The sequence below is a fragment of the Notothenia rossii genome, assembly GCF_949606895.1.
Source record: "Notothenia rossii genome assembly, chromosome: 2".
NCBI classification, from domain to species: Eukaryota; Metazoa; Chordata; class Actinopteri; order Perciformes; family Nototheniidae; genus Notothenia; species Notothenia rossii.
The window spans coordinates 27,028,576-27,055,432 of NC_136904.1; the positions used below are offsets into that span (position 1 = coordinate 27,028,576).

General features: G+C 42.4%; 1 pseudogene across 1 annotated transcript in view; it reads left to right on the plus strand.

Annotated features, from left to right (window-relative positions):
* Positions 1-19,173, plus strand: part of LOC307029569 (putative nuclease HARBI1) — a 32,879-nt pseudogene extending 13,706 nt beyond the window's left edge. The window contains exons 2-5 of the transcript in view: positions 5,413-6,212; positions 18,647-18,783; positions 18,913-18,992; positions 19,104-19,173. The product of the transcript in view is annotated as a putative nuclease HARBI1 (transcript). The remainder of the gene's footprint in view (positions 1-5,412; positions 6,213-18,646; positions 18,784-18,912; positions 18,993-19,103) is intronic.
* Positions 19,174-26,857: the final 7,684 nt, after the last annotated feature.

Consider the following 26,857-nt stretch of genomic DNA (forward strand, 5'->3'; position numbering starts at 1 on the left):
AGATTTCGTTTCTGCAAAGGGTATAGAAACGAAATATATATCAGAGATAATAATGATATAACATGACATAAAGTCCAACAAACCACAAGGACAACGAAAACATAGCCTAATAAAATGACTACATTTCTGACACACCATTCACCATGGACAGCCAGCCGCCACCATGAAAGCACAGCAGTGTAAAATTGGCATGGCGGCCCATACATTCACGTACAAGTAGACTACTGTACAAATTAAATTTGAAGTGTACTCACCACTACTTGAAGGGCACTCGGCGAGCCTTGCGCTCCGCGAACTCGTCCACAATCCGCTGTATGTCCAATTTCTTGGCTCGGTCACTTTCGATGGACAGCAAGGCCAGTCCACTCAGTCTCTCCTGTCCCATCGTGCTCCTCAAATAGTTTTTGATGAGTTTTAATTTGGAGAAAGAGCGCTCGGCGGTTGCCACGGTGACAGGAAGAGTCAGAAATAAGATGAAGGCTGTGCAAACCTCACTGAATGTAGATGTTACTGCTGGGTTGTAAACAATGAGCATTTTTACCAGATCCGCGACAGATTTTAGTTTTTGTATTTGGTCCCTGAAACAGGTTCTGAAAGAAAGCAGCTGGCCAGGGAACCTGGCGGCGATGTCCCGACTGTAGTGCTCTCTAAGCCGCTGGGAAGCTTGGTGTAAATCCTCATCCTTTGCTTGTAGTAGTGTGATGGGGTGAATTGCCTCAAACATGTTCACAGTTGCATTTAAGATGGTGAATCTTTGGGACAGTTGCTGGATGATTATATCGAGACATGCATTGAAAACGGTCACCCGAAAGTTGCTCTCTGCGTCAGTGAGGCGGCTGTCTTCAGAAAGTTCATCAAAGTGTCTCTTAACTTTCCTGGCCCTGGTTGTTTCAAACTGTGTTTGACTTCCCCATTTAGTAGCCAGGGCAAGAGTGGCGGACTTCGCCTCATCAAATTGTCCCCTATACTCCACCAAAACACTGATGGCATTTTGCAGTAGAGTAGATGCTTTGAGAATATCCGCGTCTTCTGCTTGCAGTAAATGTGAAGCACAATTTATGCTTTCCAAAATCTTGGTCTGCATGTTGACCAAAAATAGAAAGCTAAATTTGCCTATGGCATTCTTGAGTGCACTTGCTTCATTGCGCTCATCCTTTTTGTCACTGGTAAGGGATATTTTGACGAGGGCTTTTATAATGTCTCCATATCTGTGCCTTAACGCAACAAGCGCATCATGGCGAGATGACCAGCGAGTGGGACATAAGCGTTTTAATGTGATAGTTCTGCTCTCTGGCGTCATTAACTCACGCATTCACAATGCCCATCGTTTGATACTGTGACCAAAAATGTTGTAGAGCGTCTCTACAGTGTCATAGAACTGCTTCACTCCAGGGACATTTTTAACAGAGTCGTTGAGAGCTAGGTTGAGATTATGAGCAGCGCAATGAACATAGTGGGCAAGGGGCTCATTCTCGGCTATTCTTGCTTGCAAGCCACTCATATTAGCATCGCTTGTCCCGAGGAACTCTCGGAGCGCCCGAGCTGTAGACGGTCGTGGAAAGGCGGACACGGCCTCCACTTTCGATGGGAGGGGGGCGGCTCCATCTTTGCTGATGAGATGCCCGAGGAAGTGGATGGAGGACAACCCGAACTGACACTTTGCCGGGTTGATAATCAGGCCGTGTTGGCTGAGCCTCGCAAAAAGGACACGGAGATGTGCCTGGTGCTCTTCAGAGGAGGAGCTGGCGACAAGGATGTCGTCTAAATAGACGAAAATGAATGGCATGTCTCTGAGCGCCGAATCCATCAGCCGCTGAAAGGACTGAGCTGCGTTCTTAAGTCCAAACGGCATACGCAAGAACTCGAAAAGCCCGAACGGCGTAATCACCGCAGTTTTGGGGACGTCTGAGGGGTGCACCGGAACCTGATGGTAGCCCCGCACCAGATCCACCTTGGAGAAAACCAGCTTGCCCGCCAGGTGTGAAGAGAAGTCCTGGATGTGAGGGACCGGGTAGCGGTCTGGCGTAGTGGCGTCGTTAAGGCGGCGGTAGTCACCACACGGTCGCCAGCCACCGGCTGATTTAGGGACCATGTGGAGCGGCGAAGCCCAAGGGCTGTCCGAGCGGCGGATGATGCCCAGACGCTCCATGCTGTCGAACTCCGACTTGGCGACCGACAGCATGTCAGGGTTGAGCCGCCGGGCCCTAGCATAGACTGGGGGGCCTTCAGTGTCAATGTGGTGCTCTACCCTGTGTTTGGTAGTGGCAGCTGAAAAGGTGGGCTGCGTCAAGTCGGGAAACTCACTGAGAAGGTGCTGGAACTTGTCACCCTGTGAGAGTGAGCTGGAGAGCCCGCTGAATGACGCCTCGCCGCGGGTACATGCGAACGAGGCAAACGTCAGTGCGTCCACCAGGTGGTTGTTCTTGACGTCCACCAGCAGTCCGTGAGCGCACAGGAAGTCTGCGCCAAGGAGGGAGAAGGAGATGTCAGCCGTGATGAAATCCCACTTAAACCGCTGACCCTCGAAACACAGGTCCACTGTCTTTGTGCCATAGGTGTGGATAGGGGTGTCGTTAGCGGACGTCAAAGGTGGGCCGTGGCCCCTACCGGCGGCGTCCTCCACCGTAGCCGGCAGGACGCTCCGCTGGGCTCCTGTGTCACAAAGGAGTCTGCGACCAGAGAGGGTGTCCCTGATGAACAGGAGCCGGTTGGATGTGCCCACGCTCGCGGCCACTACCGAGCGCAGGCCTTGGCGTTTCCCGTTTCCTTGTAGGTGCAGGGGGGACGGCACATCCTCGCTTTCGCCCCATAGCGTGCATGGTACTGACACAGGCCAGGGCTGGAGTCGCTGACGTCGGCCCTGGAGCTTCTGCTAGGTGGCATGCCTCTACCAGGGAAGGAGCCGCTGCGTGTCGGGGCCAGCACCTCAGGGGTAAAACGCTGGGTGGCCAGGAAGAACCGGTCAGCTTCTTCGGCTAAAGCGCGTGGCTCAGTAATAGCCGTGTTAGCGAGCGCTGTCTGAACATGCGGCGGCATGTGCCGAAGAAACAGTTCTATGAACAAAAAATTGGGTTCTTCCGTACCTAGCAGGTTGAGCATCATTTCCATGTGGTCAGAAGGCTTGCTTTCTCCCAGGCTATGAATAGCGAGCAGGCGTCGGGCCCGTTCCGACCGAGACAGCTCGAAAGTCTTTAGCAGGAAAGCCTTGAACGCTGCATATTTATCCTGGGCAGGGGGAGATGTAATAAAGCCCACCGTCCGGGTCGCAGTGGAGCTTCCCAGTGCCGAAACGACGTGGAAATAGCGTGATGCGTCATCAGTTACTCCGCGTAGGGCGAACTGAGCCTCCGCCTGTGCGAACCATGCAGCCGCAGATGTATCCCAAAACTCCGGCAGTTTGAAAAAAAACGGCGTTATTTGCCATGCTCGGTTCAGTCTCGGATCCTTCTACGAGACTTATGTCGGGGTCACCAATGTAGTGCCGAGAGACGGGAGTCGGAGGCGGGGTATCGAAGGTACAAGCTAGACTTTTATTTAACATCAGAACAACATGTAAACAGCTTTTAGCCCGGGAAGGTAAGACCGGGGGAAACAGGAAGTCCGGTCAACTCACTAATGTCCGTGCGGAACAATACCCCAACCCATAGTTCCGTGGGTGAATAATGTCAATCACCACAATATCAATATTTATCACAAACTCACATTTTCTTGCTGTGTGTCCGTGATTGTAGCCTACCTGTAAATCTGGCTAACCCTCACTAACGTTGTTGGCGGGCTGGGGCTCGGGGATGAAACATGGCTGGCAGTGGCAACAACTTCAGGTTCATCTCCCGCAGGAGGAGGAGTAGGGCGAAAAAAATATCCATCTAGCTTGGACAATTTGGCTTTTCATTGGTCCTTTTTATCTTTTTCTTTGCGTTTTGTAGCTCCACTTTTGTGTTTATAACTGCTCATGCTTAGGTAGTGCTCTGTTGAATGACAAGTGATTGATGATGATGTTGACGTTCATTTACGTATGATGTTGATGGATGGCTGTTGATGACGATTTTACCAAAAATACATTTGGAGAAAATAGAAGGGATTCACTTGCAATTTTTCATGTTTTAATGTTAAATGTGAGTGTGAAAATAGCAGCACAAGTTCAACTCATATTATAGGCTACAATGCTTTATACCTAATATGACCACGAACGTCAGTGCACTCAGTGGCGCGAGGCAGCAGGGCCCGCCGGCGAATATCTCGGGGGCGGAGCCTGCTGCCTCGGCGACGGGCCCCCATTGGGTTCCGGGCCCGGGGAGCCCTGCCCCTACAGCCCCCCCTGAAGCTCCGCCCCTGAAACACATTTTCAGTGACCACTGTGAGCCATGTTTATTCATTTGTTAGACCGGCCGCTCTCTCCCATGTTACGTCACACACGGAGGCTTTTTTATGCGGAAGTGAAAATGTCTTACTAAAACGACGCCAGATGTCACTGTAGTGTATATTTCTGTATATTGTTGGGAAAATCTAGTGTATTCATCATTTTCCTACACATTTATTCACTGGTGTCTCTAACCTGCAAGTTGCTATTTAAACACAAAGTCCATCCTCCTGTCCTTTTGGATGAAGCACTTGCGGGTCATTCAGCTGATCCTTTGTCCCTCCAGTTTATCATTGTAACTCAATCTTGAAAATGACTCGGTTAATAATTTTACAACAATGTCATCACTGAAGTGAGCCATCATGAACAAACTTATGCTAATCATAAATCTATCCATCATAAATCTATCGATCATAAATCTATTGATTAGATTTATGATTCGAAAATAATAAAAGTAGGGTAGACATGTGGATATTATCCGGCTGAACAAAACGTGCATTTATCTAACAGGTTCGTTTTCCACAGACCTTATTTCGAGCTATTTTCCAAAATCCTATGGAGAAATCCCATTGCTTTCTGTCGAGGGAATCCGAGCGCGGCTTACTTCCGGGTTTTTACGACGCGTCACTGCACCACACCTCACAGCGGGCGAAACTTGTCATAAAGTCCGCGAAAATAAAGCCCGCCCATTTAGAGGGAAGATATGATTGGTCGATTGTACTGTCATTTGACATTACTCTCATTGAGTTACTATAGTTGGCCCTCTGTGAATGTAGAGAGGGACCAACAAGCCCTCCCTTAACTCGCAGAGACGGCATTTAACCCTTCACATTCCAACAGAAACTGAACAGGCAGATTCGAAGGATTTATTTCTTTGGAAATGTTATTTTAAATACAATTAAATCAAGTTATTTTGGTAAAACTAATGAAAAATGTAACAACAAAAAAATATTGTTTTTTTAATGTTTTCAAATATTATTTTTTAGAATATCTTAGGCCCTAAAAGAGGGCCTAGAGGGCCCTGACGGCTCGCCACTGCAACTGCAGTGCAGAACCTTGCGGAGTCATGCTCTGACTGTCGAGGAACAGGTCCTCATTGCCCTGCGCTTTTACGCATGTGGAACATTCTATGAGGTCATAGCTGACAGCATGGGAGTCCACAGGACAACAGTGGGTGAAGTGGTGACAGCTGATTCTGAGCACTGGCTCGCCTACTGGATCACTTTGTGACTTTTCCCACTGATGGCCAGATTGTCAAAGTGAAGCAGAATTTTTTTCTTCGGGGAAACATGCCCAACACCATTGGGGTGATCGACTGCACCCATGTACATATTCAAGCACCTCATCAGAGGGAGTGGGAATATGTCAACAGGAAAGGGAGGCACAGCATCAATGTGCAACTTGTGTGAGATGCTGACCTTGCCATCACCAACTGTGTTGTGACTATGGCCTGGGTCAGTCCACGATGGACGTATCTTCAGAGAGAACCGGTTGTTCTCTGAATTCCAAACCAACAGGCCGGATGGAGTTATATTAGCCGACAGTGCCTTCCCACTCCTACCATGGGTGATGACACCTTTTCCCACGGCAAACACTCCCTCACAGATGCGCTACAACAACGCCCATGGAAGAACAAGGTGTGCCATTGAGTGCTTGAATGGAGTACTGAAGAGGCGTTTTGCATGCCTCAACTATCTGAGAGTGGAATCCCAAGGAGCATGCCAAATAAGACTGGCTTATATTGTGCGACACAATATCGCTGTCCATCGCAGAGTCCCCCTCTCTGACATCGATGATCCCCCAGAGCCCCTCGCACCTGCTGATGATCTTTTCTTTAATCTAAATTACATTTGTGATTGACAATCTTTTCTGAAAACAAAATAGGCCACCACAAACGTGAGCAAATATGAGAAAAAAAAAATGTATTTCCCATGAAGGCTAAAAATGTTGTATTATTTCAGAAATTGACACCCGATGGACACACGAATATGGAATTGTGAATTTCGCACGAAGATGGCCCCGAACCACACACAAAGGCAACATTTACATTACATTTAAGACATACAACTGCAATGAAAGTAACAACAACGATTATGTTAAAGTACTATGATACTGTACTGATATTTTCAGACTTTGTTCTTTACTTTATCCGTCTTTATATGTAGAAGATATTAAGTTTTCTCCGCAATGTTGTTTCCATAGCAACAACACCTTCCTTTCAACTCGCCTTCAAAATAATATATTATATCCTTTTCAGTTTCACAGAACACAAATTGGGTTATTTACATAATATGTGTACATGATTTTGTTGTGCAATAAAACAACCTGATGGACACACGATAAAGGAAAAGTTCAAATTCAGCTCTGATCGTAACAACATCGGGACATTCGTGAGGGCATCTTAAGCCATCGTATGACCGCAGATGGAGTTTCTCAGGCTCCGGCAGCAACTTCGTGAGCGGTGGCAAAATCTTTGGCATGCCAAAAAATTGCCTGAAGGAGCTTGCGAAGGTTCATTTTCGTGTTGAATTTGTGTGTCAATGTTGCCCTTCGTAACGCAATCGTGAGAGTATCTTGTTATCATCTGTGCCATCGGGCATTCGCCCCGATCAGAGTGAGGCCCGATGGCACAGATGATAACAAGATGCCCTCACGATTTGACAAGATGCCCTCACGAGTGCCTTACGAAGTTGCCGCTCACGAAGTTGCTGCCGGAGCCTGAGAAACTCCACCGGCGGTCATACGATTGCTTAAGAGGCCCTCACGAATGGCCCAATGTTGTTACGATCAGAGCCGAATTTGAACATTTCCTTAATCGTGTGTCCATCGGGTGTCAATTTCATGTGCCAGGGGCTTTAACAAACGTTGCCATCTTATTTAAATTGAAACATATTTTAAAATAAATTGTACAGTACATTTTGCTCTGGTAATCCACTGGAAATGGGCCATGTAAAATACCAGATGTTTGTGCTAATTTATCAAACAGATGTTGAAAACTAGACCTGCTGATGTTACTAAAGGAAAACTCAGATTGTGCAAACGGCTTTATCCTCTGGGCCCAGGAGTTCAAAACTTTTAATCCCTATCTGATCAGATCAGATTTGGATTTTGGGGAGTTCAAAACCAAAAAACAGGATTAGGATGACTTTAATATCCGATCAGATCAGGAAATCCAATCAAAGCTTTAATCTGGATCAAATCTTCAAAACGGGTAGTTCAAACCGACAACACAGGATTGGGATCAGTTTGATCCCAAAAAACTGGATTACCCTGATCCCACCAGGGTGGATTTCCAGTGGATTACCAGAGCAAAATGTACTGTACAATTTATTTTTAAATATGTTTCAATTTAAATAAGATGGCAACGTTTGTTAACTGAAATAATACACACTTTTTAGCCTTCATGGGAAATACATTTTATTTTTCCCATTTTTGCTCACGTTTGTGGTGGCCTATTTGTTTTTCAACCAAATGTTGATGGCATAAATGTTGATGCTCATAAAAGTGTAACAGCAAAGATTGTCAATCAAAAAGGTAATTTAGATTAAAGTAAAAATATCTTCAACAAAGAAAAAGTCCATCATCTGTCATCACCTTTCAAATAAAAAAAATTGAATTAGACATTATAGATGTCTATGCAATGTGGTCTCTTGTCTTCCTTGTATTATTTTTCATATCCACTAGATGGCGATCGGTAGGATTAAAGCACTGATATTCAGGATCTAGTTATCTTGAAAAATCGTAATCTGGATCAGGGTGATCCTATCCTGAATTGCTTTGAACTCCAGGGACAATATTTGGCCGACTTGTCTGATCCTGGATAACAAAAAATGGGATTTCAAAATCTGATCGGATCTGATTGAGATTAAAGGTTTTGAACTCCTGGGCCCTGAGGACCACGAAAGTCAATCGATTCAACAGTTACAGAGATATTTCAGTCCGTACAGAAGTGGTGTATCGCCACACAGAGCAATGCCACTAACATGGCTTAAAAAATGTTGCGCTATAACTCCCCAACGTTATGTGTGAACCCATTAGTGTATGTCATGTGCATATCAATACTACTTCTCAAACAATGAGATATCACGTTGCTTGAAACTTGTCCTTGTGTGTTGCTAAAGCGATCATCCAACCAACATGGGTGTATCATTTTTGCATATATCACTCGGTAGGGGAAAAGGTTATTAACAATTCATTGAAATTTATATTAGTTTTAAGTGTTGTAGTGTTGGTTGTTCTGTTGTAAATAATTGACATTCAAGGTGTACACCCTTGACCCTGTGAAGTCCAAAAAGGAAAAAGGAAAGGAAATGGAAATTAAGATCTAAATCTTGTTAAACTCTTTTGTTGCATTTGAACAGTTTTTTCCTGGGTTAGCTGTTTTATATGCCAATTAAATATGCTGTTAAACATATAGTTGATTTCAAACAGATTCAACTATTTGCTTAGAAAAATGTTTGAATTCAGTTGGCATTATGTTCATATTCAGAACGGCAATAAATATAAGGGTTTTTTTCTAAGGACATGTGTTGAAATCTTGACAATCTTGAAATTGATCCACATAATATGACACAGACTCCCGGATGTTGGTAAATCAAAATCATTTATCTTTTAACTGAAAGGGTTGGTGTAACTTTCCTTTAAACTAGTAGCACTAGTGACTAGTAGCATGTTTGAACATGTGAACTGCACTGTTTGACATTTGAATTCATTAGTTGGGGTTTGTTTTTGCAGCTCTGCAGGTCAATGATGCTAAATCGATCTACTCGCATTTCCATTATTGGCTTTTATGTCAATGAGCAATTAAGGAGTTGGTGATTAATTGTACCAAACAGCAGGATAAACATGGAGCTCCAGATAGTATGAGGTGTGTAAGGGTGCATACACAACATTTACAATAGAGATGATGATCTGAGTGATCTCAGAATATCTTAGCGTGCAAAAGTAGGTTTCAATATCAGCCCCAGATTAAGACTCAATATTAAACTCGCTTGTTTGAAAAAACCTCATAATAAAAGTGATTTCTAATGTAACCCACTGGGGAACATATTATGTTTGAATATAAATCATATGTACCAACAGACCAACAGTCTGGACACTTTTTCTGTCTATAATTGCCACATCAATGCAATATTTTCCCATGTCTATGTCCTTGTTTTGACACCAGAAAGATTATTGTGCTTCCATAGTATAAGTAAGTCTTGACAGTGCAGCTTCTGTTTACATTTAACACAGTATAAATAAGCACACCTGCCTCATTTCTGCTTGTAAAAACATTTTAGCTGCCCAGGAAAGCTGCCAAATTGCTTCAAGCTCCAATGGAGGAAAACCTCCACTCTAATCAAAGGTATTCGGTTTTATTCTTTAGGCTTCTGCTGGTGTGAGACGAGTTCATTACAACTGACAACTAAGTAACATTATGAGAAAGATTTAATGAAATATGCACCCGTGTGTGAGCACTTAAGATGAGGGTTACCACAGGCACAAAGTGCTGCCATGTGGAGAAAAGTGGAAGAGCCTGATTATTCTACAGCAAATATTCCTCCCTACCATCACTGAGCCACGAAAACCATGTGTTCACATTAAATCATTGAATAATGCATTTGTTTTAAAGATGTAAGAGTTTAATGATCATCTGAAGATAACTGAATGTGTTTAATTTCTCTTAGCAGGGGAATATAAACATAGCTAAAGATGTAATACTTGTATTATTGTCTTTAAACATGTGCTTCAGTCTTGCCCTGAGGCTTTTTGTGAGGTGATTCTAATGTAATTTAATACACAATACAATCATACATCAACAACAGATATTTTCTAGATGTCAACATGGCCATATCATCTCTTCCTAACAAACACTGCCCTCTTGTGGTACGTTAACTCATTTACAAGAACATTTGTTAGTCTTCACCACTATTTCTTTCCCCAATCCAATTTACATAGGTGGCCCTCAAAATAATTAAAACAATAATTGCAATATTTGCAAAACAATTATGTTTAACTACAGTGGGTTTTTTTAAATAAAAAAAATCCCATATATTTCAATATAGCATTAGCTATGGCCTAATCTTTATTTAATTAGTAAATGCATTAAGAATGAGATCTCTTTTGCAATAGAGACCAGAATAGCGAAGTTAAAATGAAAAAAACAATAAAATTATAACGTTGTGTTTTCTTTACTGTGAAAAGTCAACGGGCTTCATTATAAAAAGTAATAAGCTACTATGGGATTTTAACTTATTACCAATAACAATGAAACATGTGCACAGACAAGAGAGAGATTTTTCAATCAAACTCAGTGTGTACACGCCCACTCAGTCCTGATCAAAGGTCTGACTAAGTGTATTAACAGAGCACATATCCATTATTTTATGGCACAACACCTATTTGTCATTCTTCCTTGACTGTATAAGGCTTGCAACACAAGTACTGTATATGTACACCTTCATGTATGGACTACTCATACACACAATATAGTCCCCTCCAAAACTATTGGAACAGCAAGGCCAATTGCTTTATTTTGGCTGTACACTGAAAACAATTAGGTTGGACATCAAAAGATGAATATGAGACAAAAGGTCAGTGTTTCAGCTTTTAATTCCAGGTATTTACATCTAGATCTGTTAAACAACTGAGAAGATAGCACCTTTTGTTCAAACCCACCCATTCTTCAAGTGAGCAAAAGTATAGGAACATGTTATTGATAGGTGTTTTTTGTTGCCCATGTGCCCTGCTACATTGATTATTCAAACAATAAATAGCACTGCATGTCTACTTTCATTTTTAGCTTTGGGTTTTGACTGTGCAGACTGCATTTTTAGTTAAAACGGTGTAACCAACATGAAGACCAGAAAGCTGCCTGTGGAAGAAAATCAAGCAATTTTGAAACTGAGAGAAGATGGAAGCGGAGCCAGTACAACCATTTAGAATATCCTTAAGAAGAAATAAACCACTGGTGTACTGAGCATCATACTTCAAACTGGTAGACCAAGGAAAACATCAGCAGTTGATGACGGAAACATTGTGAGAACTGTAAAGAAACATCACCAACAACCTCCAGAGGGCAGGAGTGAAGGTATCACAATCCACCGTTAGCAGATTGAGGTTACACCAGAAGATCAGTGGCGTTTTCTCCTGGAGGCCAAGGGAAGCCAGGCTTCCTCTGTTTTTTCGGATTGTAATTATAATTTTAATAAATAAATAAAAACACTTTGTTTAGTTTCGGAAATTCTTTGTTCTGTGTTGCTGCCGGCCCGTCTCTCCCCCATTCTCATTGAGTATTTTACAAAGAGTGAAACAGCGCCCCTCTAGATGTTATGGTGAAACAATAGATTGCACTCTCAGTTGCGAGAGGAGGCTAGCCGAAATTGGCTTCCCTTGGTGAAAAAAATGGAGGGATTGACCAATCAGATGAGGCTCACGTCATGCCCCTGCCAACCTGTGATTGGTCAGGGCCATGCCAAGGGAAGCCAGAGGCGGCTGGCTTCCCCTGCCTCACAATCCAATCAAATCGCATCAACTGAGTGGTGCAGTGACGCGTTCTAAAACCCGGAAGTAAGCTGCGCTCGGTTTGGTTTCTCTCGACAAAAAAGCAATGGGATTTCTCCACAGGGTTTTGGAAAATAGATCAAAATAAGGTCAGTGGAAAACGAACCTGTTAGATAAATGCACGTTTTGTTCAGTCGGATAATAATGTCTACCTACTTTTATAATTTTCTAATCATAAATCTAATCGATAGAAGATAGATGGCGCCACTGCACCACTCTCACCGCCTTTAGAAAGTAGCAAGCAACTGAAGCAAGTGCAATTATGGACGGTGGAGATTTTGAGTATTTAATCAAAAATAATTGTACTAAACTTCCGCTACAGCAGCAACAACAAATAAAATCTGATGACAGGCCAATGCCCAAACTGGAGCTGTGTACAGCGAGGAACAAAGGAGCGAATCGGACGTAAAACGTCTCCTGATTTAGTTTGTGAATGAATGCTTATTAGAGTTTCGGCTGGAGAGTGTGTGCGGACTGGTCGGTTAGATAACAGGCGTGTGTAAGTCCTGCATCTGTATGATACAAATGTGTGTAAAATGATACCGGGTGCTGTAATCACTCATCTGGTTACGTTATTACATTGACCACCACACCCCCGACCCAAAAGAAAGGACGTATTATTGGCTTCCCCTAATTTTTTCCCCACGCCACGCTACTGCAGAAGATGCAAACCACTCATTAGCATTAAGAATAGGAAGGCCAGATTTGAATTTACCAAAAAGTACAGAGACGAGGCTCAAAAGTTCTGGGCCACATTTTTATGGAGAGATGAGACAAAGATCAACCTTTACCAAAGTGATGGAAAGGCTAACGTGTGGTAAAAGAAAGGATCTGCTCAGGACCCAAACACACAAGCTCATCTGTGAAAAATGGTGGAGGTAAAGTCATGGGCTTGCATGGCTTCTTCTGGACTGGCTCGTTGATCTTCATTGACGATGAAACACATGATGGCAGCAGCAAAATGGACTCAGAAGTCTACAGAAACATGTTGTCTGCTAATTTAAAGAGAGATGCAAGCAAACTGATTGGGAGATCCTTCATCATGCAGCAAGACAACGACCCAAAACACAATACCAAAACAACCAAGGAGTTTATCAGGGAAAAGAAGTGGAAGGTTTTTGACTGGCCAAGTCAATCTCCAGACTTAAACCCTTTTGAGTGTGCATTTTACCTGCTAAAGAGGAGACAGAAGGGAGAAACCACCCGAAACAAACAACTGAAAGAGGATCCGGTGAAAGCCTGGAAAAGCATCACAAAAGAAGAATACAAAAGTCTGGTGATGTCAATGGGTCACAGGCTTGATGCAGTGATTGCAAGCAAAGGATTTGCAACTAAATACTTAAATAATTATTCACTTTTCACACTATTTGAAGTCTCTTTTCCTATACTTTTGCTCACTTGAAAAATGGGTACAAAAGGTGTTATCTTCTCAGTTGTTTATCAGATCTAGATGTAAATACCTGAATTAAAAGCTGAAATGCTGACCTATTGACTCATATTCATCTTTTGATGTCAAACCTAATTGTTTTCAGTGTACAGCTAAAATAAAGCAATTGGCCTTGCTTTTCCAATAGATTTGGAGGGGACAGTATACTAAACTATCTCTAAAGAAATTGCAATTAATTCAGAATGCTTAATAAACACAGAATAAAGGGTTCACATTTCCACTGTGCTTGCATCACTGCATTGGTTACCTGTGTCTTTCAGATTTTATTAAGTATTTTAAAGGTGGGGTATGTCATTTATTTCAGAAACACTTTTTTTTCTTGTTATATTCCATGGAATGCTCTTAAAGGTGGGGTAGGTAAGTTTGAGAAACCGGCTCAAGATACACTTTTGGTTATATTCCATGGAATGCTCTTAACATCCCGATAGCAATGAATATCTGAAGTGCTTTGACAAAAAATCCAAAAAGAAATGTCATCTGTGGAAGCCGTAGTTCTGTAAAAAGCACGACCTATCATTTCAGCCGGCCTGGCTAAAATAACTGGATGGCCTACCTGCCTGTCAGCCTTCCATCTGTGCACAAACTTATCTCGTGCCCTCATTGGTCATGTGCGCGTTCGTCGCATAGATATCTATGGTTCGTCGTGTGTGTTGGAGGAGGGGCTCTGTCAGGAAGTGGCAGATTTTTTCAGGTTGTGTATTTTCAAATTCTAGCGCACTCGAGCTGGTTTCTTCAAAATGACCTACCCCACCTTTAAGTAAGTGCTTTTAATAATTTACAATGCTTTGCATAACCTTGCCCCTACATCAGTGGCTGCCTTTCCTTTTACAAACCTATAGTACAAGGACACTGAGATCCTCCAATGTCTTTATTTTAGAAGTACAGTAGCATACATGCCAACCTTTCCAAATCCAAAAGAGGTAGGTTTGCGTGCGGCAAATGTGCTCGCCCAAATTAGGTAATAAGAAGAAATGGAACCCGAGTAATTACATGTATAAACCATGTATTTCACATATATTGTATAATTTTGTGCATTTTTCAGAAAAAGTGGTAGTTTGGTAAACAGTGACATCAACGACATGTCTGGTCTGTAAAATGCCCGAAAAGTAAAAGAATGGGAGATAAATATCCCAAAGTCTCCACATTTTCTTATATTTTTAATGTGTTTCTTGTCCTCTAGACAGTGTAGAATAGATGAAGGATGTGTTAGGATGTACAACTCTTTTGTGAACATTGGATAAAGCCAGGTTCATATTCTTGTTTCATGTTGATGACATATTAGAGTCAAAGGTTTGCACAGAGCGAAATATCTTTGTGTTGCGCGATATATCAGAAAATACTGCATTAAAAAAGTCATTTCCTGCATTTCTCTACTGATAAAGTATGATATAAATAATGTACAGGCTTTCAGATTGCTGTAGTTCACTAAACAGAGACATTAACGACATGTTTGGTGTTGAAAATGTCAGAAAAAGTGAAAGAACGGGAGATAAATATCCCCAAATCTCAAAATGGTATTATATTTTGTGTTTGTTTGTGGTCCTCTTTCAGTTGAGACACTGTAGGATGCTTCCGGAAAAGACCAAACACTGGATGTCTTTCAGTCGCCAACATGTGTTTTCGAGACACTGATATAGGCTAGTTGCACAAGATGGCGTCTATCAACTTCCGGTTCATTGAGTGTGCGGTTGTAAACTTCCGGGTTGCGTTCGGATAGTTTGAAAATCAGCTCCTAAGTTCTAACCCTATCTCCTATTCCTTGACCTCTGAGTGAAACGTCACGGGGTTAAGGGATAGGAGGATTCAAAAGGACTTAGGAGAAGAGACTGCGGTACTTTAGAAAATCCGAATGCACTTTCACTATCCGACGTGTTTATGATGCGCCAGCGGACTTCATTGTGTGCGTCTGCTGCTGTGGGGAAACTATGGAAACTACAGTTTTCTATACAACGGAGTACAACATGGATGTTTAATAAGAACGACGGACTCATCTAGAGACTCTGCACCGTGCTCTGATGCTGTTGTTCTATGCTTTATGATCGTGGACAACAGAGAAACATATTCTTCATGACCAAAATTGGAATTGAAATAAAAAATGAAAGTGAAACTTATGCTCGTCACCCTTTCCCTCCGGTCCACATTAATACAAATGATCCCAATACGTATGATTGTATGAACTATGAAAATATCTTAAAATCAATACAAATGTATTTATTATAAACATTAGTCTTTAACACCTATCACTGTGTATATCACCATTCAAACATCTTTTAAAAGTTGAACAAACCCCACACAGCTCTGTGAAAATGTTGACTTTATCTGATCATTTCAGTAAAAAATAACGTTCATATTTCTCTTTTTGATTATAATACTGATGAACGTTCAAAACAAAGCACTTTGGCAACTTACCACATACGTTTTTAAAATGCTTAATAAGCACCGTAACTTTCATGATATAATTTCTCTTTCATAATCGTTTGTGTCCGTGAACGGCCGACTGTTGTGTGACGTCAAATGCTGCGGCTGCAAGGCATTGTGGGGCAGCATTTTCTCCTCTCCTTTCGGTTAGGAAGGTCCAGTGGTTCCTAAGCTAAAGGAGGTTATAAAAGAAGTTTGAAACCTCCTTTCCTATCATTCTAGAGAATTAGAACGGCACTTATCATGGCTGCCACTGAGGGACTTCCGGGTAATTTCACTCGGTTAGGAAGGTTCCTAAGCTAAATGCACTATTTGAACGCAACCCAGGTCTATGGTAGAGCGGTAGAGGGAAGAGCGATAGATAGCGTATAGATAGCAATAGATAGCGAGAGCGATAGCGTATTGATATTATATAGGCACTATTTTACACTCCATGTCTCCAAGACCTACCGAACGTTAACATCAGTGATGTACATCAGCTGGTACAAGCGACAGGCTCAGCCTCGAGGAGCAAAAGAGAAAAGGAGTTCAAGATGTATACACATCCAGTTACGTCGACAATTATGAAGGTAAGTGACAAACAAAGCTGTAGTTACTGGCTAACTTTGACAACTTGACAGTCTTGATACAGTGTAAAGCGTTTTAATGATGTACTATTACGTTTTTTTGGATAACATGAACGATATCCAATTAATTCCCCACAGTTTCAAACAAAGATCTACCTTCAGGGAGAGTGAGCATCAGGGCTAGCTGTTACAGGTCCATGAGAAAGCATGAAAAGCCTCACGATCTCAGAGTAGGGAGGAAAATAAAAAGTGTTCATCGGTTCAAAGCCTCAATCAGGTTCATGTTCTGGGGTTTTGATGTGGCTAGAGTAGGTAACCTGTGATTTAGGATTCAAATAAGCCCAGCTAGCTGACGTGTTGCAACAGATTACATAGTGACAATACATTTGCTCACATCAACTGGTAGCTATGTGTGTGTAGCATGAAGGGGCTACAGATTTATTTTCGTTTTGTAACCCTCTTGTGTAAAATGATAAATAGATTAGCTAAAACCAAACTTAGCTTTCATCAAAGATTCTTAATGAGAGGTTGAAAACCGTCTCTGCTTTCATGGAAACCCCGGAAACTGGTTGTGACGGCTGCTGTTCTTTACTGAATGGTTAGTATAATCCATGTAGGGTCCAATTATTTGTATTGGCTGGTTTTATACCCTACATCTATGTTAAGCTGTTCAACGTTCTAATAACACTATTTTATGTAGTTATCCATCCATCCATCCATCCATCTTCTCCCGCTTATCCGTGGTCGGGTCGCAGAGGTAGCAGTTCCAGCAGAGAGCCCCAAACTTTCTTTTCCCTGGCCACATCAACCAGCTCTGACTGGGGGATCCCAAGGCGCTCCCAGGCCAGAGAAGAGATATAATCCCTCCATCTGGTTCTAGGTCTTCCCCTTGGTCTCTTCCCAGCTGGACGTGCCTGGAACACCTCCCTAGGGAGGCGCCCAGGTGGCATCCTAACTAGGTGCCCGAACCACCTCAACTGGCTCCTTTCGACGCGAAGGAGGAGCGGTTCAACTCCGAGTCCCTCCCGGATGACCGAACTTCTCACCTTATCCCTAAGGGAGACACCAGCCACCCTGCGGAGAAAACCCATCTGGGCCGCTTGTACCCGCGATCTCGTTCTTTCGGTCATGACCCATCCTTCATGACCATAGGTGAGGGTAGGAACGAAAATGGCCCGGTAGACAGAGAGCTTTGCCTTCTGGCTCAGCTCCCTTTTCGTCACAACGGTGCGGTAAAGAGACTGCAGTACCGCTCCCGCTGCTCCGATTCTCCGACCCATCTCACGCTCCGTTGTTCCCTCACTCGAGAACAAGACCCCGAGATACTTGAACTCCTTCACTTGGGGTAAGGACTCATTCCCTACTTGGAGTGGACAGTCCATCGGTTTCCTGCTGAGAACCATGGCCTCAGATTTGGAGGTGCTGATCCTCATCCCAGCCGCTTCACACTCGGTTGCGAACCGATCCAGTGAGTGCTGAAGGTCGCAGACCGATGAAGCCATCAGAACCACATCATCTGCAAAAAGCAGTGGTGCAATCCTAGGTCCACCGAACTGTAGACCTCCTCCCCCACGACTACGCCACGAAATCCGATCCATGTATATTACAAACAGGATTGATGACAAAGCGCAGCCTTGGCCTCACCTGAAATGGGTCCGACTTACTGCCGAGGACCCGGACACAGCTCTCGCTTTGGGAGTACAGAGATTGGATGGCCCTGAGTAGAGACCCCCTCACCCCATACTCCCGCAGCACCTCCCACAGTGACTCCCTGGGAACCCGGTCATACGCCTTCTCCAAGTCTACAAAACACATGTAGACTGGATAAGCGTACTCCCAGGCCCCCTCCAGGATCCTTGCGAGAGTAAAAAGCTGATCCGTCGTTCCACGACCAGGACGGAATCCGCATTGTTCCTCCTCAATCTGAAGTTCGACAATCGGCCTGACCCTCCTTTCGAGTACCTTAGAGTAAACTTGCCCGGGGAGGCTGAGTAGTGTGATGCCTCTGTAATTATGTAGTCATAATATAAGATAATACATTGAGAGAGCTGAGACAGGCTATACAAGCGTATCTGTTTGAATGTCCTTAAATTACAGTATTCCAAACAGCAGAACTTCTGTGTATGTGATGTGACTACCTGACATGGTTTAGTCTTTTCCCACACTTATTACTTGCCTGATCAGCCTGCTCTCAGCTTTCTCATTTGTCTGTGTTGTATTGAAGCAGTGTCCTAAATGTAAAATGACTGACATTTTGTTTTAAGAACTGTTCACCTGTGGAGATTGCAGTGGCAAACTGTTCCTGTGTAGCTGGAACAGCACTCTGCAACCACAATGTTGCACTGCTGTTCCAGACCGCACACTACTCCACACTCAACCTGGCTGCTGTACCACCTGTCCTCAGCTGCACTGAAACAGAGCAGCGATGGCACAAGCCAAGAACCATGGTAAGAACAGTATGTGTACACAACCAATCCACGGTTTAATGAGTATTTCCTTTGTGCCAAGAGCTGATTTAGTATGTTGTATCAACAACCTTTTCAATTAATTTGACAATTATTTTGTGTAACTAATAGGGTGTGAAACCAGGCAGAGTGAGTGACAGGGTGTTCATCTCCACCAAGCCAAAGCAGTTTACAGTTGCTGACGGTGTAAGGTAATATATATTGTCCTAAGTAGTTGTATGTAGCCTGCTACAACTTTGTGATTGTTGTCTGAGGGTAAAATTGTTCTTAAAGTCCTAATTATCATATAAACATGTTCAAAGGAGTACACGTTACAAGGCCGTGCGGGGGGAGCTGCCAGACCCAGATGTCCTGAAAGTCAGCGAGGCATAGCCTACAAGGACTTCTCTGCAGACATCGCACCACGAAAAAAAAACGAATGGCTCACTACTCAACTTACTCAATAGTTCTCCATTAACAAAAGTTGTGGATGCTAACTAACTGATCTTGCATTGATATAACACTCTTTCAGAGGAAATGTTGGAAATGCACACATTATATATATTTTTTGCATCTACTTTCTGGATATTGTACATCTGTTCATCTGTTATATAAACTAGCATTACTTAAATATGCAGAGACTAATAGAAATGTTTAAATATGTATTTTCCCCCCCGATACAACATCAACATACCTTTTGTAAAAGTTTATTAAATGAATCTGTAAAATGTTATCATATTGTGGATTTATTGAATTATGTATTTTCCTTTGTTATTTATGTGTGCGTTTGTTTTGAGGATATAATTCATTCGTACCTAAACATAGTATGGTATAACTGCTTTTTGTAATGAAATACACAATTGGTTTGGGAGCAAGAAATCTTTTAATCGTTGTTGCCCAGGCTTGCCGAAATGAATGGAAACTTATCTCCCGATTATAACATTGTGTAACTTGCTGCTGTTAAATACCGTCAAACTATGTGCAATATGTGCTTTATGTGCAAAATATACTTTATATACATATGCCATCTTTAATAAATGTAATATATACCGGGCTTCTAAATCCTAAGAACTGCTACAGGATTTGATTTGTAGATTTGATTTGTTTTTTATCTGTATTTTTGAAAAGTATGTAACTTTTAATCTTTTTTTTAGCATATTGTTTATTATATTATAACTTAGTACTTTTTTTAGCATATTGTTTATTATATTATAACTTAGTACTTTTTTAACGCATGTAAGATATGCAACACTAAGCTGTCTGTGGCTATTTCCTGCTGTAACGCTGCAAATTTCCCCTCTGTGGGACTAATAAAGGTATTCTGATTCTGATAACGGGAAGAATTTGTACAAAGGGGCACACAGCAATGTAGTGCCGACTTTCTTACACGCTGGAAGGCCAATCGCTTATCTTTACCCCGAAATCCGCTCATTCTTGCTCTCGGTGTGTCATAACAAACTGTCAAACTGTCAAGCTGTCAAAACTCTGTACTCAAACCGGAAGTACTCGGCCGCACACCCAGCCGCCGGAAGTTCATAGACGCCATCTTGTGCACAGAGCCTATTAACGGGGAAATCCTGCAGGACTCAAATGCCTCGTCGGGAGTAACGCTGCCTTTCCCGCAGCGTTACCCCTTACCCCCGGTCTGCACGTTGTTTCTCTTTCAGAAATACAGAGGACTGTTTGTATGATGCGATCGCGGACACGCTGCAAACGGTGTAAGCCGAGTCCAATGTCTATGGAGTGTCATTTTTATTTGTTATAGTTTGGGAAGATTGAAAATCGGTAGGGAATGCCAGCTAAGTCGGTAGGCGGTAGAAACATGTCAAAAGCGGTAGACTACCGCCCAAATCGGTAGGGTTGGCAGTAGGGATAAGTTGGTAAGTTGAGCCAGTGGGTAAATTGAACCACCCCCTGTAACCAGGCAACGCCTTATAGTTGTAATCAAGTGACCAGAAATTATGCAAGCTCCACCCATTTCTCATTGCCTGTGAAAGAGAGATACTCATTAGAGGTTTCTCAGTACTCAAATTTCCCCTCCTCGACTCCTTTCCTCGAGACTTGGTGCCGCCCACAGGAAATGCGAGCGGAGGACTGAGGAGGGGAACCGAGGAGAGAGGAGGGGAAGCAGCAGGCGGTTAGAGAAATGAGAACTCCTCTCCTCTGAGCGGTCATTTTAAAGAGACGTCCATTAATGATGACAGGAGGCACAGCAGCCCTCTGTCTGATGGACAGATGTGTTCACGACAACTTATATATTTACTTTAATTCATTCACAGTGCGGTATAATGAGACTATAACAGGCTACAGATGCGGACATATACACACACATACATTTATATAAATATATACAATTTCAGAATCAAATCTCATAATAATGTAACACAATCAGAGACTGGATATATCCCCTCTTCTCTCTCTGGTCGCTGAAATGGGGAATTGAAATTACGGGCCAAAAGTTGTATTTACAAGTATTTAAAGTAAGCATAGAATACCAAACCAACTGAGACCCGGCTGTCCTCCGCATCTACGCACTGTACAACACACACACCTATACACTGTACCACGCACACACCTACACACTGTACCACACACACCTACACACTGTACCACACACACCTACAGCTCCTAAAGCAGGGGTCGGAAACCCCTGGCACGCGTGCCAGCATTGGAACGCGGCACCGTAATCAGTGGCACACTAGGAATAAGTGGAATAAGTGTACAAAATATTTAAATTGTATTTTCGGATCCTGAACGAGACCGCCACCAGAGCGCGTCTCCCCGTTACCTGCAGAAGGAAGCCATGCACGCAACGCAGCCCCGCTCTCTTTAACTCCAGGTGACTTTCTGCCGCTTTCCTCCGTGGTGCAGTGCTGATCGTTTCACCACGGAGGAATGCACTTCACTAATTGCAGTAGGCTACCCATAAGGAGCTGTACAAATGCCGCAGTTTTTGCGTGGCTGTGTATTTAGTTGAAAGCCCAGTGGCGATCTGCTCATCTCTCATCTAAATAATATGCTACAAAAGGGCGGACTGGCCATCTGTGTGTTGAACTTTCCTGTCGGCTCCCAGACCATAGTCGAGGAGGGCAGAAGCAACAAGCTTCAGGTTCAATAACCCACTTTAGCTTAAATGACTGGAGAGAGGCGAGGTCTTCTTGGGAGGCCGTTGCATTTATTTAGCTGTTCTTCTGTTTCACAAAATACATCACAGACCTCTGTTTTTCTGCTTCCTCGTTTCACTTCCAGAAACATACACACGTTCTCTCACTGTCGCTCTACAATCCACAAACACACATGCACAAGCCACACCCCTCTCTCTCTCTCTCTCTCTCTCTCTCTCTCTCTCTCTCTCTCTCTCTCTCTCTCTCTCTCTCTCTCTCTCTCTCTCTCTCTCTCTCTCTCTCTCTCAATTAAAGGGACAGCGATCTCATCTAACTCTGCATGACCCTAATATCATGCTCTGGAGAATCACAGAACGTGCGTCACGCCTCCACCGTTCCCGGAAATGCATCCGTGGAGGAGCTTTGGAGGACCCATCAGTGGCCGTTTCTCAATCGCGAGGATACTAGCCTGGTAGTCGCATACTTCCAAGTCACTTCCTTCAGAAACGAAGCAAGTATACTTCCAAGCCACGGCTTCGGAAAACAAAGAAGAATGGAACAGGCTAACAAGTGTGCCACTCTCTCTAATGGCGCCCTGAATTTCATTTCTGGGTCACTACCGGAGGACCGAGGAGTGGAGGAGTGGAGGAGTGGAGGAGGGGAAATTTGAGTATTGAGAAACCTCTATTGTGGTCTGGTAAGTAAACATTTTTACAAAAAAATGTTTTTTGCTTTTCAAAGTACATTTTCTAGATGTCAGCTATATCGGCTGTCATGTCAAAAAAAAAGTATCCAGGTTTAAACACATATATTGTATATGTTGATGTGTTGGCAGCGTATTCAACCATGTGAATCATTAAGCTAAAGATGACTCTGAATTGTAATGCTAGGCTATTTTTTCTAAAATGGTGGCTATGGGGTAAAGTGAACCATGGGCCTTGGGGTAAGTTGAGCCAGTTTTTCAATGGAGAAATTAATTAAAGTAGGCTAAGTTGATAATAAGAGCTCATTTTAGGCTCCATTTAAAGTTGAATCTACCCTGGGTTTTATTTGTAAGATGTATGAAATTGTTAGGGATGCACCGAATATTCGGCCGCCGAAAATTATCGGCCGAAAATGGTTAAAAAGGCCCTTTCGGCTTTCGGCCGAAAGGGTTTTGGCACCAAAAAAATATCACCGAATGTCAGGGAACAGGGTTACGTTGGTAAGCTAACGTGTTGTTGTGATGACGTAATCAAAACGCGGCGACAAACACGGAGCGCGACCATGCTCGCGGCTGGCTCACAGCCAACATGTCTGGCGCTTGGAGATATTTAAAAATATCAGAGAAAGAGGCGCGGATTGCGATTTGTAAAACGTGTTCAGCTGACATTTCTCGAGGGGGTGTAACTGCAAAGACTTTCACCACTTCGGGATTACTCCACCACTTGAAATCAAAACACCCGGACAAATATGCGGAGTAAGCTCAAATCACAAGCACTGACAGCGAGAGACTGTTCAGCGCTGCCTCTCATGTGCTTGATGAGAAGAGGAACAGACTTATGGCTGATAAAGCAGAGAAGCTAATGTTCATTAAAAAGAACCTCCCACTTTTCCTTAATAAGTAGACAAGGCTGGCTTATCATAAGCTTATCTAGTTCTACATGTCTACTCTATACCCACTTTCCTGAACAATTTTCATTGTGAGTTATAATTCACCATCTCAGGTTATCATTAGGGGGAAATGACAGCAGCACAGTGCTCAATATATTGTACTTTCGGTATCTAAATGATACAATGTTGTTTACATTGCTCATGAAATTGTAATTTAATTTGTAATTGATTGTGGATTTTGTATCCAGTTTTCACTTTATGTATCTTTATACAATGTTTACTACTTTGTTTATGAGGACAGACAGCCTTATTTACAGATTCTTGAAATTGAATTGTAATTTCATTTGTAAATAGTTGCATTCATCTGGATTTATCCAGTTTGCACATTTGTATGCATGCACTTATAGGTGCATTTGTTGTTGTTGAAGGCCTGGCTGTTACAGTCTTTATTTACACTATTTTGTTGTAGGCCTACTGGCCTAGATGTTTATGTAGTTTTAAAGCACCTTGGCTTTGTTCTGAATGCACTTTGTTGTAGTTATCCTAGAGAGAAAAGAAAATGCACTTGACTTGGAATGAATGTACTGTATGCATTCAAAAGTGCTGAATAAATGTTTTATGGACCCATAATAGTGATTATTATTTAAGTTAAGTTTTGCCATAATCATGTCTTTTTCCATAATCAGGTAGCTGAACAACATTGGTAAAAAATGTATACATTATATATATAGATATTTCTATTAATCATTTTCGGCCTTTCGGCATTCGGTTTTCGGCCAACTGTCTCCTATTTTCGGTATCGGTTTCGGCCAAGAATTTCCCATTCGGTGCACCCCTAGAAATTGTATCACCATTTGTATGATTACTTTTCCTTTTAACATGTTAAAAAAAATCAATCAATTCAATCGAAATGTATATAAAAAATATTTGAAAAACTAAGCTTGTATTTGGTTTGTTATTTATTGTTTATAGTTACCTTTAAGATTTGCTGTAGGTATGCCCAGGTTTGAACAGGTATGCCCAAGTTTGATCAGTGGTTCAATTTACCCCCTGACCTGGATCAACTTACCCTTACACTGGGGCAAGTTGAGCCACAACACTTTTTTTTTAAAGAAGTAATATTTTCAGTGCCCTTGATCAAATATTAATTATTATCATTGCTATTGATAGGAGATATCCTGAATTATAGGTGTGCGTTTTCATTTTTACTATGTGTCATTTCTCCTTGCTTAGAGGACAGCATAACTAAAAAATGGCTCAACTTACCCCACTCTCCCCTAACTAGACATCTGGGGAGGCTGCTTTCTGTTTTTATGGCCCCAAACTGTGGAACAGCCTCCAATTGGTAATTAAAACAGCAAACTCCATTGGAGTTTTTAAAAGTGAATTAAAGATCAATATGTTTAATTTGGCTTTTAACTTGGGGTACATTTAGTAGTTTAATTGTTTTATTGTTCTGTGGTATAACTCTTTCCGTTTGTTTATAACTTGTTTTTAATTATGTTCCTCACTCTTTATGTTTTATCTTGTCTTACTCTGTAAAGCTGCATCTAGCCTGAAACGTACGATATAAATAAAGTTTATTATTATTATATACCAAAATACATGCATACAGTCAGTATTTTACAAATCACTCCCCTTTCAAACTGTATTCTTGTTTATTAACAACTTTTTGTTACTGTCATATAGTATTTTATACCTGTTTACTTTATTCTCTTATTTTTTTTATAACTATAATGATCATATAAAGATGTGCCTTTACCTCACTAGAAAAAGCTTCTTATATTCGTTAGCATAGCTAGCTAACCAAATGCTAATAACAACAAAGTTATTGACTGTATGATCAGTATGACAGATGAACATATCGACACTGGGCTTACAACTAAAGACACAGCCACGCAAAAACTGCGGCTTGTGTACGGCTCCTTATGGGTACTGCAATTTCTGAAGAGCCGGGGCGACGTTCTGCTGCTCTCCGGCATACCGGCACCCCTGTCAAACGAGACATATACCACGTGATGACAGGTTAGGCTCGTGTTGTGTTCATGGACCCTGACCTTGGCAAGGAAAAACAGGCACTCGCTTGTTTAATTTGTTTGCGGTCTAGATTTCTTACACATTTTTCTTTTTTGCGTGTGTTTATACATTATCTCGAGGGCCGTAACAAATGGTCTCGCGGGCCGTATACGGCCCGGGGGCCAGATGTTCCCCACCCCTGGTCTAGAGGTTTAAAGTGCTATATAAATAAAGCTGTATTGTATTGTACAATGAACAGCTTCAGGCATGTTAAACCCTTTTTTCAAAAATGATTTCACTGCAGCAATTTCTGACACAATAACTGGTTGTAGTGAGTCAATTCATATAACAAACAAATCAATCAGATATCAGGAAATAGCAGTAGTCTGCTATGTGTCAAGTGGTAAAGGATGTTACAGAAACATTTCTAGTGTTCCAGTATTCAAGATCAGTTCCTTAGTTTCAGCAGACCACCCTGAAATGTTTCCCCACATGATTCCAGGCAGCATAGTGAGGCTAGCAGTCTGGCAAATACACACAGAAGATATCTTACATCTTGTTTGTTTTATCCGGTAAGTTAACCAACATTTGTACACAATACTATCCAGTGTTTGTCATCAAGGGAAAATGAACAAACTCCAGCCAGAAAACTCTGCAGCTCTCAGGCAAGTGAAAAGTAACAACTGATCCCAAACATTTTCTCAGAAAAGCTTTCAAACGATCCACTCGTAAACTCCACTCCAAGCAAACACTAAAGAGATATCTCATGACATGTATTTAATTAGTGTATTGAATAAGTTAAGGATCATTATTCATGCAAAGCATTTATTTGATAGTAGACTGATTTCATAAACAGCCAACAATGTTTAAATCTGAATTATAATTTATAGGAGTAAAATGTAGATAGCAGTATAAAGCAGCGTGAAAAGGGGCCTCATATTACACCACTTGACACCAGTGAACTCAGTGATCATGAGATCAGAGCTTCTTTGGTTCTCACCGACTCCACGCCGGGTGTTTCAAGTGATTTAAGTGTTACCCGTGGAGCCATGCTTTGTCCCTAAAACAACAGGGGCTTAGGCTCATGTCAGGGGCCTCCTCTTTTGTGAGGTGAACCAGTGCCGGCTCCTCAAACGAGATGTAGGACTAGGTGTTACAGGTCTGTGATATATGCCACTGTGGTGCTGTTGTCGCTCCTGACCATTTTATGTCTCCCCTGAATTAAGGGTTTGATATGCTGGAGGACCAACACTACTGCCCGCAGCTCGGTTGCTGTGCCGTGTCTCTGTTAGAGACCAGCGCCCACCTATAGCTCTCCCCAGACAGGTCCCTCCCCATCCCGTTCCGGATGCATCCATGAACAC